Source organism: Mauremys mutica, chromosome 3 (assembly GCF_020497125.1).
Source record: "Mauremys mutica isolate MM-2020 ecotype Southern chromosome 3, ASM2049712v1, whole genome shotgun sequence".
Classification (NCBI taxonomy): domain Eukaryota; kingdom Metazoa; phylum Chordata; order Testudines; family Geoemydidae; genus Mauremys; species Mauremys mutica.
In genome coordinates this window covers 194,606,704-194,623,378 of record NC_059074.1, presented here as the reverse complement: position 1 = coordinate 194,623,378, position 16,675 = coordinate 194,606,704, and positions in this window count along the sequence as shown.

Genomic DNA, 16,675 nt, shown 5'->3' with positions numbered 1-16,675 from the left:
TTGCCACACACCTCACTGCTTCCTCGTTCCACTGTATATTGAAGATGTCACCTTTACTTACAGATTTATTATAACAAATGCAACATACAGGTATTGTAACTGCTACTTTAGTCACTAAACTTTCATCTCACCTTGCTTTCAGACTCCCAACAGCAGCATTTTTTTTTTTTTTGGTTTGTGGAATCTGTGAGTGCTTTCATGAGCTTTCATGAGCAAAAATGGGTCTCCCAAAAATGGGAATAGACACACCATTAAGGCCAGTGTTGATCTGTGGGAAGACAGTTCTTTGAACAGTCTAGAAAAATTTAGAATTTTTTAAAATTCTAGTGTGATGTGCTTTTCTTTGTTACCAGTGAGAAGCCTATTGTGACGATCCACTGAGACTTGCATCACCACTGCTTAGTCCCCCGTTCCGTTCATGTACTCCTGATCCTGTCGGTGGCACAGAATAGTGACATCAATATCTGCAGCAGAGTTTTGGAACTGCAATTGTTTAAATCCTTCAGTGATTGCTACCACATTGGCAACCTGTCAGTGTAGCACCATTAAGATCTCCATGACAACAGAACTCACCATGGTCTTCCCAAACCCAAACTGGTGCTCGACTATCCATTAACTCTCTGGAGTAGCTAGCTCCCAAGAATCAATCTCCATTTTCCTTTCCATGGAAAATAGAGCTCTCCTCATAGTTCTGCAGTGTTGAGGCTAGTTCAACAGAGATGTACAGGAAAGTCTCTTCATTTTATTCCTTCTGATGATATGCAGCCACTGGTGTTTTTCCTAGATCTTGAGAACAACTGTCTTTTCAGTCTGATTCAGACCCAGTGCTTTACCCACAGTGAACATCCTGCTCAAGTTCCACACAGATCTACATATTCCCAAAGCGATGTGAGTTATGAGACTGTTTCGAAAATAACTCTGTGAACTGCTGCCCTTGGTTTCTGACTCCACAGGTACTTGGACTAAAACATGCAACACTGCAGCCACCTCATAACTGCTTTTCAAAAGTCCCAGTAAACTTTCTGAGCAAAAAGCAAGGCCTGAGTGCTCAGCCTGGCCTCCACTTTGAGAACAGGACTTGAAAATATCACCACTTCCTGGGAATTTATGGGCGATTCCGAGAGATTGATGAGAGTTTGACCACTACTCTTGACACTTCCTCTGGGCTCTTAGCAGGGCCTTTCAAAGTCTCCCACAAATCACTGCTTCAGGAAGCTGTGCTGAGAAATGGGAAGTAGGTATCCAGGAAGCAGGGAACAGTGTGATGGTGTAGTATATATGTGGACGAGGGGCAAAACTGCACCCAAAACTACGTCAAGTGTGAATACTCTGTATTGCTAGTTCTAACACCAGTGCTCTCCTGGCCGTTCTGTTTTTTGGCTGCTTGAGACACTTTAAAGCAGTGGTGCCCAAACTTTTTCTGTTGCACCCTGTTACCAGTAATGGAATCTGACCGCACCCCCCTCCATTACTGCACAGTTGGATCAGCAGAGGAGCTTAGGCTGAAGATGGAGCTGGGGGCAGAACTGGGGATGAGGGAGGAGCTGGGGCTACATGTGGAGCTGGCCTGGGCAGAGAGGGAATGAGGGCAGAGTTGTGGCTGAGAGCGGAGCGGGGCTGGATGATGCTCCATCCCTGCTTCCATGGGGGCTGACCCAGACCGCACCACACCCCCTCCTGTACACCCCCCTAGGGGAATGTACCCCCCAGTTTGGGGACCACTGCTTTAAGGGGATCCTGTTCTCAAACAGTGCTGAGCATCCACCTTAAAGATGACTCAAATGAGCACCAAAAGAAGCATCCAAAATCATTTGTCACTTTTTAAAAAATTGGCCATGAATGTTTTATGAGTGCCCATGCTCAGATTATGGTGCACTGAGAGTTGTTACATTTCATCTTTGAAAGCAAAGTCATGCCTGCAAACATTTAAAAGTTATTAATAGTAGCATGGAGTGTGGGGGGGAAATAAGACATCCTATTTAACTCCACTGATTGAAATGCACTGGAATGCAAAATGGAAAAATATTTTGCTACAAAATAGGGATGATGTGGACGGTTGGCTATATTACAGTCTCTAAGGCAGTGGTTCTCGAACTTTTGTACTGGTGACCCCTTTCACACAGCAAGCCTCTGAGTGCGACCCCCCTCCCTTATAAATTAAAAACACTTTTTAATATATTTAACACCATTATAAATGCTGGCTGCAAAGCGGGATTTGGGGTGGAGGCTGCCAGCTCGCGACCCTCCATGTAATAGCCTCCCAACTCCCTGAGGGGTCCTGACCCCCAGTTTGAGAACCCCTGCTCTAAAGTATGTTTGATAGCACAGCATAGCTGTAGAAGTCGGGACCTCTTTCTTATAATATTAATAATTTGCACTATCATAGCACATTTTATCAGAGGACCTCAAAACACTTTAGAAGTATTAATTAGTTAAGCCTCACGATCTCCTTTGTGGTAGGGGACATTTCATTACACTCATTTTACATTTGTGAAAACGGAGACATGGAGAGGTTAAGCAATATGGTTCAGGTTGCAGAGTAAGTCAGTGGTACAACTGGAAGAACTCAAGATTCCTGAATCCCAGTCCCCTACTCTGACCCTTAAAACAAATCCCAAGTCAATTACATGTCTGACCTTATAGATACCTATCTTTTTTTTTTGAAGCATTAGTTTGTATAAAATTATCCATCAGAACACGCCATTTACAAAGTGCCCTAAGTATCGTTACTAGGACATTTTTAAACTGTGCAAGTCTTAACAGCTCCTTTTAATCAGCTCAGGAATTTAAATCCCCACCAAACACATATTATCTTATGTTATTTCATTACAAAGGGCATAGTATAATGCACTGACCAAAGTTTATCTTGCAACTTGCCCTAGGAAGGGGGAGACTAATCCACCGGTTGATTGCAAGATCACTGAAACTTGCCATGTAGAAAAACATAAGCGGTAATGTTTCCATCTTCAGACCACAAACTAACTGTGTGACCACAGCAGTTATAACATAGCTGTTAACGAGTGATACAGGCAATTTCACAATGCTGAAACCCATTATTTATGTCAATAGACACACTGACTTCTGTGGGACTACCCAAGGCCTGCTGTTGATGTCAAAGGAAGTTTTTCTATTGACAGCAATGAAAACAGGAGTGAGTCTTGAGTGAGAACTGCAACTGCACCCTGCCCTGTAGCTTTTTGTTTCAATAAATTAGTGAAGGTCACACATCTGACACCTCTCCATTTACTTTTGTTTTTATATGCCGGGGTGGGGGGGAAGAGGCCTAGAAAATCAATAAAAAGGAAGTGTAAAAAGTACTATTAATAATTTAAAATATTGAACATTAGTTTAAAAGGGTTTGGATTTGTTTACATTTTTTACAAGATCTTCCCCGTATTACTAGTCAGGGAGATTAATATAGATATATACAAAATAATAAATGGGAAGTACAGTCCTCTTGTTTAATGGTTATTATAACACCCTGTAAATCCTTGAATTCTCATAGACTCATAGACTTTAAGGCGAGAAAGGACCATCATGATCATCTAGTCGGACCTCATGCACATTGCAGACCACAGAACCTCACCCACCCACTCCTGTAATAGCCCCATAACCTCTTGGAACAAATGTCGATATATTATGTATATATATATGGCCCCTGATACATACACTGTATAGTAGGTGATGAGATGTGCAGGAGTGTCCCACAATGCAATTCTTGTTTAGCCGACAGTGATTTGTGTTGTCAGCCAGAAAAAGATGTGTTTTTATGCTAAATTCATCTCTGCTGGACTGAGAGTGATTTAGGGGGTGGAATTTTTAACATTTAGAACACAAGGTTGTGCTCTCATTTTTTTCATTGCTCCATCTCGTATCCTGATTGTTGTTGTCGTTGTTATAATTATTATCTTTTAATGTTTATATTGCAGTAGTGTGCTTAAAGATCTGTTAGTGGTAGGCAGAGCCTGTTTTCAAACGTAAACTAGTGCTATGGGCTACAGACCACAATCCTCTTCGGCCCTATTTTGCTAGATGTGGTACAAACCTATAATACATTCTGCCCCTGATAGCTTACAGTAGGCACACACAGACAAACCAACAATAGCAGAGAATGATTATATAAAAGTTAATAAACGCAAGACACAAATTAAATTTACATCTGAAGTAGGAGATAGGCTGGGGGAAATAGGGAGGGTGTTTCATCTCAGACAAATTATGTCTTTAGAATTTGAGACGTTTGTATTTGAACTGTCTGACCAAACAAAAATAATTAAAAATAAATAATAATAGTAGTATGAGTAGTAATCTTTCTCTCCTGGCTGGTGAAACTAATTAACTCAACTGTCAGTTTATTACTAGTGTGTCCCTATCTGTGTATAAGTTCAAACAGATGAACCAACTCATGGTACCTGCCTGTGTCCTAAACTGGAACTGAGAGGGGATTGATGTGCATTATACCCTGCTATGACCCCTGGAGCTGTGGGTTCATAGCTTCTGTCTGACACTAAGCAGCACTGGACGGTCTGAGAGGCCTTGTCTATCTCTTATTCATATGACTCTGTCACAAAAAGGAAGGAGCCATACATTATTTTGGATTCAGTTATGCTAATTAGGAAATATTATTTGTAAACCTTTGAAGGCTGAATTCTGCTGTGACTTTGGGTCTGAGTCTACCCCTATTGTAAAGTTCCCATTGATATGAGTGGTACAGGCTCCGATGCTTACACTCCCTGCAACCCCACTGCACTCAGTGGGGCTGCCAGGGAGTAAATCAGAGCAGAATTTAGCCTGACAAAAACAGTAATCTGCATTGGAGTTACCCTCCTCTTTTCTTAAAGCAGCATAGATATTTTCTTAGCAATACAAAAGGACTCGTGCTGTCATGGATGTAGTGACTGGAAGGCTTGCACGCACTGATGCTCTCTAATATTCTTCTCTGCTAACACATTCTAAATTATTACTTGAAGTATTTTTTTCTATGCTGAGTAGCAGTTTTTGACTTAAAAAAAGGAAGAAGAATCACAATCGTTTCTCACAAGAAAACCGAAACCAAACCAGCATGCATATGACAAAGGCAGTGCCTAATTATAAACAGCCCACATTAATGCTGCAATGGGAAGATGTGATTATACCCCAAACGTCAACATGGTCTCTCCTCCCTGCACTTTAGATAAAAACAGAGTAGCTGAAAATAGTTGTTTTTTTTCTGCATATAATCCACCCCTGGGGAAAGTCACAAATTTACTTCTGGATACATAAAAAACTAGTTGAAATACTGCAATAAATTTGATTGATACCAGAAAAAACATGTTGATTTTGGCGCATCACTAATATAGTGCCACTATTGAAGTGCTCACAATTCTCCCATACTGCTTAATACAAATATAGGACTTCTAATCTTTCAAGGGCTTTGAGACAGTCATTGCAATTTCTTGCAATACCTTTGGGAGATCTTACTACATTAACTTTAGGTATCATTGTGGGCCAGGGACTGTAGGTAATTCTATATGGGAGGGTGATCACAGCTCTCCAGAGACTAGAAACAGCAGGTAATGCATTCATAACAAATATATATTCCTTTCCAAGGACCTGGTCCTGTCACCCCTCCTTTCATGTCACCCCTCCTGTTCAATATCCATTTGTGGCCACTGAGAGATAGTGAAACATTCTGACCTGCAGTGTCACCAATGGGTGGATGACACTCAGATCTACATTTCCTTTTTGTCCAGTCCTGATACAGCAGATTCTGTGCTTTCCCAGTGCATGCTGGGGTGTATGGGCAGGGGAAGTGGATAGACTCCAAACTGGCTTTGACTCAATCCTGATCTTAGGCAGAACTAATGATGATTGGCATAGGCACTGACTTCTATTGGCACTGGTGGGTGCTTGACCACCCCCTCCCGGCCCCGCCCTGACTCCATCCTTGCCCCACCCCCTCCCCCCCAATTCCAACCCATTCCCCAAAGTCCCCATCCCAACTCCGCCCCCATTCCTACTCCTTCCCTAAATCCCTGCCCAGTCCCCCTTCCCCTGAGTGCTCCTCCCTCCTCCCTCCCGGAGCTTGCTACAGCTGTTTGGTGGCGGCAAGCACCAGGAGGTAGACGGAGGAGTGGGGATGCAGCGCGCTCAGGGGAAGAGGCAGAGGCGCTGAGGTGGGGTGGGGTGGGGTGGGGTGGGGCGGGAAACTTGGCTCCTGGTGGTTGCAGAGCACCCACTAATTTTTCCCCATGGGTGCTCCAGCCCCAGAGCACCCACGGAGTCAGTGTCTATGATGATAGGTGGTGTGAATCATTTTGGGGAACGAGCAAGGGTGCTTGGTGCATTTTCCTTTGGGACTGTATGTCTCATTTTTGCCAAGAGATTGGGGCCATCTCAGTTCTTAAGTTCTCAGGTAGCAGCTCTAGGACACAGAGAAGGCTCCATGTATTCTGTAGCAACTTGGACCCTAATTTTGCAGCAAGGTCCCTAGATTCTATGGCTTTGTAGAACAGCAGATTGGAAATTCTGTGGCAGCTTCAGTTTAAATTTGAAAATGGAGGATTTTCTTGAAATAAGGATAAAGGCAAACAATACAACCAGTACAGTACTTAGTGTGTTATTTGGTTTGATATTCAGTTCAGTTAACAATGCTGATTTTAAAGCTATCTTTAGGTTTTCAGAGTTGCCACCCCCTACAGATGAGTTCACACTTCTACGAGCTTTTCTTTCAGGTGATCATCTGCAGATTCAGACAGACATCACTGCATGGGTTACACTTGGGTCACATTTTCAATGTTATTTTCACAGCCAGGAGGACAAAGAGGATATTGAGCTGGATCCTAAGCTGGCATAAGTTATCATAGTGCCCGTGTTTCAGTGCCCCTATGGCAATTCACATCAGCTGAGGATCTAGCTGGTTTGTTTTTTTAAATGAAAGCTTAAATTCTGAAGCATGATTTTGCAGCATAGGTTAGATTATATGGATGCAGAGTCATGGAGTTTACAGGGTCCTGGACACAGTGCCTGTTTCTATCTAACATCAGTCCAGAGGTTGTGCCTCTTTCTTTATGATGCAGACCCTGGCATAGTGACTCAGATCTTCGTGAACTGTAACGTGGATTACTGTACCACAGTGCACTTGGAGCTACCTTTGAAAAATGCCTCTTAAGTGAGGGGGTCAAGGTACCATATCAGCACATAACACCAAGGCCAAATTCTGCCCTGACTCATCTTTTCTGCAATCCCACTAAAGTCCACAGGGTTGCACACGGTATGAGTCAGGGCAGCACATTACTCTCCAGCTATCTATTTGCATCAGAGTGCAATTTTATGAGGTTAGTTATCATCTACAAAGCCCAAAATGCTCTAGCATAGTTATCCAAGAGGACTGCTTCTCGCTACAGGGCACAGGGTTTTACTTAGTTTGCTCAGCCCACTGAAATTAGTTTGCTTTCACATAATACTGAGACTTGGAGTTTTTTATGTTGTTGCTCTGGAATGGGGGTATGCGTGGTTAGTCCTTAAGATCAGAGGCTGGAATTGTCTAATGATTTTTATAAACATACAGTATTTGCCAAAGGGCACAAAAATACATTTATAAATAAACAAAACACAAGACTACTGCCAGGAGGAGCAAAAATGAAATTCACCAAACTAACGCATGCAGCTGTTTTCTTGTATTTTCCCTTCTACTGCTTCATCCCTTTATTTTTATTTTTCCATCTCCGGGCCATTTCCCCATTTTTGACATTATTTTCTTACCTCCTGCTTCTTTACTTTCAAAAGCAGTACCCTTTCCTCTCATTTTCTCCCTTTTATATTCACACTCTTTGTTGTCCTCCCATTTGCCAGTCTCATATCCCCTTGGTTTCTTTTCTGTGCTAACATCTGTCCTCTTTGCCAGGAGTGATACGCCTAGCTCACTGAACCTAATCCTTGTTCTGGTGAAGCTCCACCATATGATGGAATGGCAGATGGGCATCCCTTTCTGCTATAGCCTGGCAAAATGGTTGCCTTTTTTTCCATCTGCTTTGTTTCGTGGCTCCCCCTCTCAGTCAGCCCCAGGAAGCAGAAGGCGAGAGCCTGCTTGGAGTGGAGCAACATGAAGCTCACATATCCTCATACAGCTAAGTTAAGTGTCAGGGGAGTAAAAGAGAGGTTTGCATCTTGGGGATACACCTGTGCCTGCAATTCTGTATATATCACCTTCTTCTGTAACAGGTGTACAGTCAGTTCTATAGGAGCGGGGTGGAAGGTGGGTGGCTTTCAAGGAGTCACTTATTGCTTTACTCATTTACTGTATTGAGGAAGGACACATTTGAGGTCATGCAACTTTTACCACCTCGGTTATTGCTTTCCTGTGCCCTACACCGGATTAGTCTGAGCCCCTGGCAAGGCACCCACCTCTAGGATGAAAAACACTGCTCTAGTTCAAAGATACAGCTAGCTCCTATCCCCTTTACTTCCCCCTTTCTGATCTTTCAGTCTCCGCTATGCTTATCTCTATATTATATTGTTATTCCTTGGTCCTCCCCAGATCTCTGCCCCTAAAATCTCTCTCTCAACCCTGTGTTTCTTGCTCACTCTCTCTCCCTGAGCTCCCCAGGCCTGTTTCTATCTCAGGGATGAAATTAATCCTGTGTAGAAAACCAGCACAAGGCCTATTTCTCATGTCCCACTTAAGCCCTAAATGTAGGGCCTAAGTGGTGCATAGGCCTTCTAATGGACCTCTGCACATGGATGACCTTCATCTCGACAGTTTTGCTTGAATACTGTAGGATTTGGAACTTTCGTAAGATTTGGTGAGATCTGAAAAGAAGGTTGTATAACTGGTTTATCTTATCGACAATTATAATTGGGTAGCTTCCTTAGCTGATAGACTAAACCTTGGCCAAAAGTCATATACTACATTAAACTAACAGAAAACCAGATGCATTTTTTTTAAATTATGATTTTTTGTTAAGCATGAGATTGTCTGCTCGATACAACAAAAGCCCAAAACAACTCAGTCTTTGGATAATCTGTTAGAAGAGTGTAATGCTATTATTTTTATTCTACCCTTGATTTGTTGATACTAGTCAGCTATAACCTATAGACCTGTAGTCAATAACTATATTTTAAATCCTTGAGCAATCAATTCAGAGAAAGGGTTATACATTATTCAGTATGCATCTCGGTTAAATCAAACAGTCTCTGGGATCATATTGGATCTTTCTCTATATTTAGAGCTCCTGATTTAGTTATTTGGTGAGGATGACATTGATTGGTTTAAACAAATCTTCATAGACCTAGCAAAAATGGTTTTGGACCAAGCCTTGAAAAATTGTTGGTGTACACTTTTTTTTTTAAATACTTGTACCACTTAACAGATTTTGAGAATCAAGATGAATAAAGGGTAAATTTCCACTGAAGATCCAAAATACATTATTCAACAAATTTCAATGGTGTAGCTTCAGCAAGCAATAGGAATAATTTAGTTGAGAAGTGAGAACTTCACAAACATTCTTGAGTCTATATGGTATACTTCAATAATGTAATGAACCTAGCATTAACTTCTTGTACAACGTATACTAAGAGACACTCAACAGATAAAGCTCAAATTCTATTTTAATCAATTAATAACTTGTGAACTTTGAAGTTATAGCTTCAAGATTTCTAGAGTGAGTACAAATGTAAATCCTTTATCACTGTTATATAGAAAGTAAACAAACAACCCAACCCTGAGTTTATTTCTGTGTAATTCACATCTTCATTGATTGTGTGAATTTTTCTTTAATTAAAAAAAAAAGGATTTCGCTATACCAGTTAAATGCAGGATTTTGGTAGATGGTCATATTCTTATATATACACAACAAAAATGAAACATGCAATTCTTAAAGCCAAAAGAAATATTTCATTTTACAGCTAAAAGATAGCAGTGTTAATAACTAAGGGCCAAATTCTGCCACCCTTACTCATTGAGACTATTAATGGAGTAAGATACAGTATTACTCAACAGAAGGAAAGGTGGCAGAATTGGGCCTCAAATTGGCACTGTGTGATGACTGTCAGAAAAATGAAGAATAATCAGAGGTCCAACAGCTAATGAGATGCAGGACACACATTCCTGAATTGTGGCTATAAAAGCATGATTCAGGACTAAAATATTCCAGTCAAGATTTAAAAAAGGGGGAGGAGGGGAAGTGTTACATAAAGTTAACTCCAAAATCCTTATTTAGGCCTACCTAAATAAGTAGATGAATTTTCAGGAGTGCCAAACAGTTCCCTTTGGGTCTCAATGGGACTAATTGTACTGCTCACCATTGTGAGTAAGGGGTTCATAATCTGCCCTGTATGACACAGAAGAATTATCTTTTAATGTATTTTTTCATCTCTAGTAGGGTTGTTGCACTAATTCTTCTATGGAGTCCTTTCCCTGAGACCACATGCAGTATCAAAATGGTACTGATCAAGCAGCTCCGGCTTCTCCCTAGGACAGAAAACAAAAGGAATAAAAATAGATACCTAATTTCAGCAGCTATAAATTCATCACTAATTAAAGACTAACTATGGAGTTTTCACTGGCTATTGTGGTGAAAAAATAGCAAGATAATTTACTAAATTTATTTATTCTTTTAGCTTTCAAAAATCTATTTAAAGATCAAGTAATACACAGTTCAGTTTAATAGGACACCATCACTATATAATTTACGCATTGCCTACGTTCATTAACTAATGAGATTATTTTTATACCACATAAAAAGGTCATAGTTTGAACGCATGAGATTAGTTTACAATATAATCCAGCCAATTGGTAGTACTATATTCCACAATGTAAGAACTGTTTTATACCACATTTTAAGTACTTTTTAAATTAAAATTTAAAACATATACTAATATAAATCTAAAACAAGTGAGTCATTTGAAGTGGCAATGGGATAAAAAACACTTAAGCTTGATACTGGTCACACAAGATTTCACTTGAGATGGAACATGATATATTCAAGAGGACAGCATGACAAGACTTATTTGGTCATCCACATGCCTTTATTACTCCTAGGGGAATTATGTGCCACTGCACATGTGCAGAATTCATGTGTCCCATTTCTCTGCAGAAAATACATTCTGTGGAGAGGCTTTGCCCACCAGGGGCTGCTGTGGCATCAGAACAGAGAGAGCCGGCTCACCAATCACCTGCCATAGCAATCAGCAGCTGATAGGGAGAGAGCAGAGGCTGAATTCCTCACAGCTCCCTGCCTGTGGGGCCAGGTGAGGAAGCATGAGATAGGGGAGAGAACAGAAAGAGCGGATACACAGGGCTGCTGGGGGGGGGGTCACATAGATGGGTTCAGAAGGACTAGTGGGGGGGACAGACAGGACTGGGGGCTGAATGAGAGTGGGGGGTGCAGGGCCACATGGGGATGGGGGCAGCTGAGTGGGAGTGCAGAGACTCCGGTGGGTAGTAGGGGCAGGGACATATGGGGACAGGGGTGCAGGGACACATGGGGTGGGGAAGGGGTGGATGAGTGGGGGTGCAGGGACACATGAGAACAGGGCCAGGGGGAGCAGGGATACATGGGGACTTGAGACGTGCATGGATATTGGGAAGGTGGGTGTAGGGACATATGGGGACACGGGGTGGCTGAGTGGGGGTGCAAAGACACATGGGGACAGGGGGAAAAGGGTGCATGGGGATGGGCGTGGGGGGTGCAGGAACACATGGGGACAGGGGGAAGGGTGGCTGAGTGGGAGTGCAGGGACACATGGATGGGGGACAGAGGGAGCAGGGACACATGGGGACAGGGTAGATGTGCCTGACTGATTGGGAGAGGCCAGGGGTCAGCCAGGGTCTGCATGGGGAAGGCTCCCCAACAATCCCTCTCCACTTCACCCCTCCCCCAGATGTTCCATATTTCTCCCACCCACACCCAACAAACCTCCAGGTTCACTCCCAGGCTCCTTCCAAGCAACTACATCCCTCTTCCTCAGCTCTTCCATGACCCTTGACTCACCCAAGCCTTTGAACAGCTTCTGAGGGGTACGGGAAATACGTTTCTGTATTGTAGTTTAAATGAATTATTACTCAAAGTTCTGTATTCATATACCTAGTAAGGAATCTATTTGTAAAAAAACATTCCCTGAATCTTTTTTGTTGTCTGTATTGTTACAGACATACTTGTTGCAAGGAATTTTGAAACAAATGACCAAAATAATTGAAACTGGTGTGACTATATTGTATTGTTTTGACAAAATATGCAGAATTTTAAAATATTGTGCACAGATTTTTTTGGGTGGGGGGGGCACAGAATTCCCTCAGGAATACTTTATGGAAGAGATGTAACTTGAAACTATTACTTAGGTGGTACACATCTTGGGAACAAGAGCTAGATCTTCCTGTGGGTTTCTTATAGGACTGATCTCACCATAGATGCTAGAGTGTCCAGGCCAAATTTAACCCTAGTGTAAACTGATATAATTCCATCCAAGTCAGTAAAGTTGCATCTATTTACACCCATTCTGAATTTGGCCCTTAATCCAGAATTTGCAGTCTCATACATCTGTTGACCAATTTCAGATCAAGACTGCCCTCCACTGGTTGCTTCTTTACAATAAAACAATATTCTCTTCTGGAGGCACTGGTTCCATCACTCCATTCACAAAAAGGTATGTGATCTTCTCGTGTATGATTTTGTGCTTGAGAATGTTGGAAGATCTGAAGGACTGCAGATTCAAGCGTGTTCTGGAGGCAGTAACAGGAGACTGAGGAGTAGAAGCTTGTCTCCTGCATAGTCTGTTACATGCTTTCCCTTTGAAAAAAGTCACTTGCTACCTGTTGTTGGCCAACCACTGATCACTAAAGCTTGTAGACTCTTTTTTGGAGGACATGGTAGTTGGAAGAGCCTCCTCCTCCCCCTCTCCCCACCTTGCTTTATCCTAGGTTTTTCTGGAATAGATAACTCCTGAGAAACTTGGAAAAGCTGAGGAGCTGTCTTGCTCACTTGTCACCTTTTCAAACTCTGACCCAGAAATGGCTTCTTATTTAGAATCTTCTCATTGAAATACCTTCAATGAGAAGATTGAAAAATACTTTAAAAACATATACGTGATGAAAATCTCATGGAATCCACGAATGTATCTGAATATAGGAAGCTGCAGTGGAGAGCTTTTGCATTACTATCCTTACTTTTTGTTCTTGATGGTCACCATTCCTAGTAAGAGAGGCTCATGGAAAGGCTTTCTGATGTGGAGTCAGTTTGTGTTTAAAATTCACAAGCTATTGAAAGCCTCCTGAACCAGAGCTATTTGGCTTACAAATACCCCACAAATGTGTCTGCAGAGTTTCTGTGTTCCTTGAAGACAAGCTATATCTTGCACAGATTAGAAGCTCTGATGACTGACAGAAGAGCTTGTAAATTCTGCAAGACTAATGAAGAACTGTGCCATCCATCAAGAGCTAACCAGCATTATCAGCTGAATAACTGAATATTCCACCTTCAATAAATGAATATTCCACCTAATCTTATCATTATGCACTAGTTCCCTTTGAGCACTATTGAATAAATCACATTTAGACTTTCTAGATAGATCAAGCCCGTTTAAAAAAAAAAAGATCTAACTTTACAAAATGTAAGGGCTTGTTTCTCCACTGCCTTGCACCTAATGTCAACATTTACGCCTGTGCAAAATGGGTGTAATACACTACCTGATCAGAATGATAATGTTTTACATTCACTCAGCACAGATCTAAATGACTACACAAGAATTTAACAAAGAAATTGATAGGTATCAGGCTTGCTATCCCAAGGGGGGACTCTGGCACACTTCAAACCAAATGCACTGCTTCAGGTAGAATAAACAAACAGATTAACTAACTATAAAGATATATTTTAAGTGATTACAAGTCAAAGCATAACAAGTCAGATTTGGTCAAATGAAATAAAAGCAAAATGCATTCTAAGCTGATCTTAACACTTTCAATGCCCTTACAAACTTAGATGCTTCTCACCACAGGCTGGTTGGTTGCTCTTCAGCCAGGCTCTCCCCTCTGATCAGCACTTCAGTCGCTTGGTGTGGTGTCTGTAGGTGTAGGTGGAAGAGTACGGCAAATGTCTCTCCCTTTTATCATATCCTTTCTTCCCTCTTGGCTTTGGCCCCCCACCTTCAGAGTCAGGTGATATTACCTCATCGCAGTCCCATACTGACCAAAGGAAGGGAGGTGACTCACTTGAACAGATCCTTTTGTTGCTGTGAGGCTGGGCTGGGTTTGTCTCATACCCGCCCTGATGAGGTGTGAACTGCCTCTCTGCTCTTGGAGAGTTTTTGCCTGGGCTTATTTTAAGCCATGAAGATACATTTTCAGCCTCATAACTATATATGTGAAATTATAACCTATAACATTACTGTAACAATTACTATAACAACAATGCTCAGTGCATCATGAGCCTTTTGAAGACACCCAACATAACAAACTTTGCATTGGATACCACACAATAATTTTACAAGGATGAATATGGGGGTCTTCTATGATGGCTCCCCGATCAGAAAACGGGATTCCGGAAGGAATGCTTTGGTTTGACCTGAGTCTAGGAGAGCTCTGATGAACTCTATCTTCTGGGTAAAGGTAGAGTTGATTTTGGCACATTCAGTATTAGTCTAAGTGCATCGAAAGTTGATCTTGTCAGGTTCATGTGCTGCTCCACCTGTGCTTTGGTACGGCCCCTGATAAGACAGTCATCTAGGTATGGGAATACTTGTACCTGTTGCCGCCTCAAGAAGGTGGCTACAACTGACATGCACTTGGTATACACCCGAGGGGTCGCCAACAGCCTGAAGGGGAGAACCGTGAACTGATAATGGGCGTTGTTGACCATGAAGCAGAGGAACCACCTGTGGGACAGTACTCTTGACATGTGGAAGTATGCATCTTTGAAGCTGAGGGTGTACCAGTCCCCTGGATCCAGGGAAGGAATAATTGAAGCTAGGGAGACCATGTGGAACTTCAGCTTTTTCATGAATCTGTTGAGGTTCCGCAGGCCTAAAATCGGCCTTAGCCCATGTTTGGCTTTCGGGATTAGGAAATATCAGGAATAGAATCCCTTGCCCCTGAATTCCTGAAGGACCTACTCTACCGCTCTGGCTTCTAGGAGTGCATGCACTTCCTGTATGAGAAGTTACTCGTGAGAAGGGTCCCTGAAGAGGGAAGGGGGTGGGCGGGAGGAAGGGAAGAGAATTGGAGAAAATATCCCAATTCTACCATGCATAAGACCCACTGGTCCGAAGTAATCTGGGCCCAGGCAAGGTAGAAATGGAATAGCTAATTCACAAAGTGGGGAGAAAGATCCAGGATTCTGCCTGGTGCTTCGCCCCCGGGCACACCTTCAGAAGTTTTGCTTGGGGGCTGAAGACTGCCTTGCCCAGCTCTGGCCCTGGTTGTAAGAGGGCTATGAAGGCTTTCGCCTATTACTCCTGCCCCGCTTCCTGTTGTAATCTTGTCTGGGCTGAGCGGGGTAGAAGCGTGGTGGAGGCTGAGACTTGAAATGCTTCCTTTGTGGGGTTGGTGTACGGAGCCCCAGGGATTTCAGTGTTGCGCGCAAGTCCTTGAGACTATTGAGCTTAGAGTCTGTTTGTTCCGAGAACAGACCTGATCCATCAAAGGGCAAGTCTTGAATTGTTTGTTGGACCTCGTGTGGGAGGCCTGAAACCTGCAGTCATGAGCTCCTTCGCATAGCTATTGCAGTGAACATTGTGTGGTTTGCCGAGTCTGCTGAGTCCAGTGCAGTTTGCAAGGAGGTCCTTGTGATAACCTGGCCCTCTTTGAGGATGGCTCCAAAGTTGGACCGAGAATCATCTGGGAGCAACTCTTTGAACTTGTGCGGCACCAGCAAGTGCGAGCGGTGCTGGGTAGCCGCACAGCCATCTTCGGTGCTGGAGAGTGGCAGCAGCCGGGACCCACAGCCTGCCATTAAAAAAAAATGGGCTCATGTGCCACCTTTGGCACGCGTGCCGTAGATTGAGGACCTCTGTTCTAGTGTATACTGTGTATACTGTACTTTATGGTAATTTTCGCTATATGCAATTTTCCTCTTACGCGCTGACCTTAGAAACTAATCCCCGCATAAGAGGTGACTCCACTGTATTCATTTTTGAAAGTCTATAATAAGCGATGCTTGGGGGGAAGGGGGGAAGCAAGCTGGAAGTTTCGCCTAGGGCGCAAAATATCCTTGCACCGGCCCTGGGTCCCATGTCTAGTATCTAAGATGCCTATCACTCTGGTGTTTAAGTGCCATAATACAACTAAAGGTAACAATAAGCTGTTGCTCAGAGCTGCCACCTCCTGTCCATACTCCCTACACTTATATCCTGACCAATTTCTAGTCAGCATCAGCCAAAATGTTCCCTTTCCCCGTTCATCTCCAGAATTAACTGCACACAGGAAGCATATTCCCATAAAAATAAGCAGACACAAATATTCAGGTGGCAAAAATAAGAATGAAATATGAAATACATGTGAAATTAAACCGTTTACAATATATTTTTTCTCTTACCAACAGTTATATTTCCATGAAATTAGACCCAATGAATATACAGAAAGAGATTTACTTCTCAAGAAATAGTATATTATGCAGATTAGTTAGTCCCAAGGTAATGATACATTTCAGATATCTGAAGCATAGTGTAGAATTTGTAAAATATTAATTAAAAGGAAAACTTGAAAAAA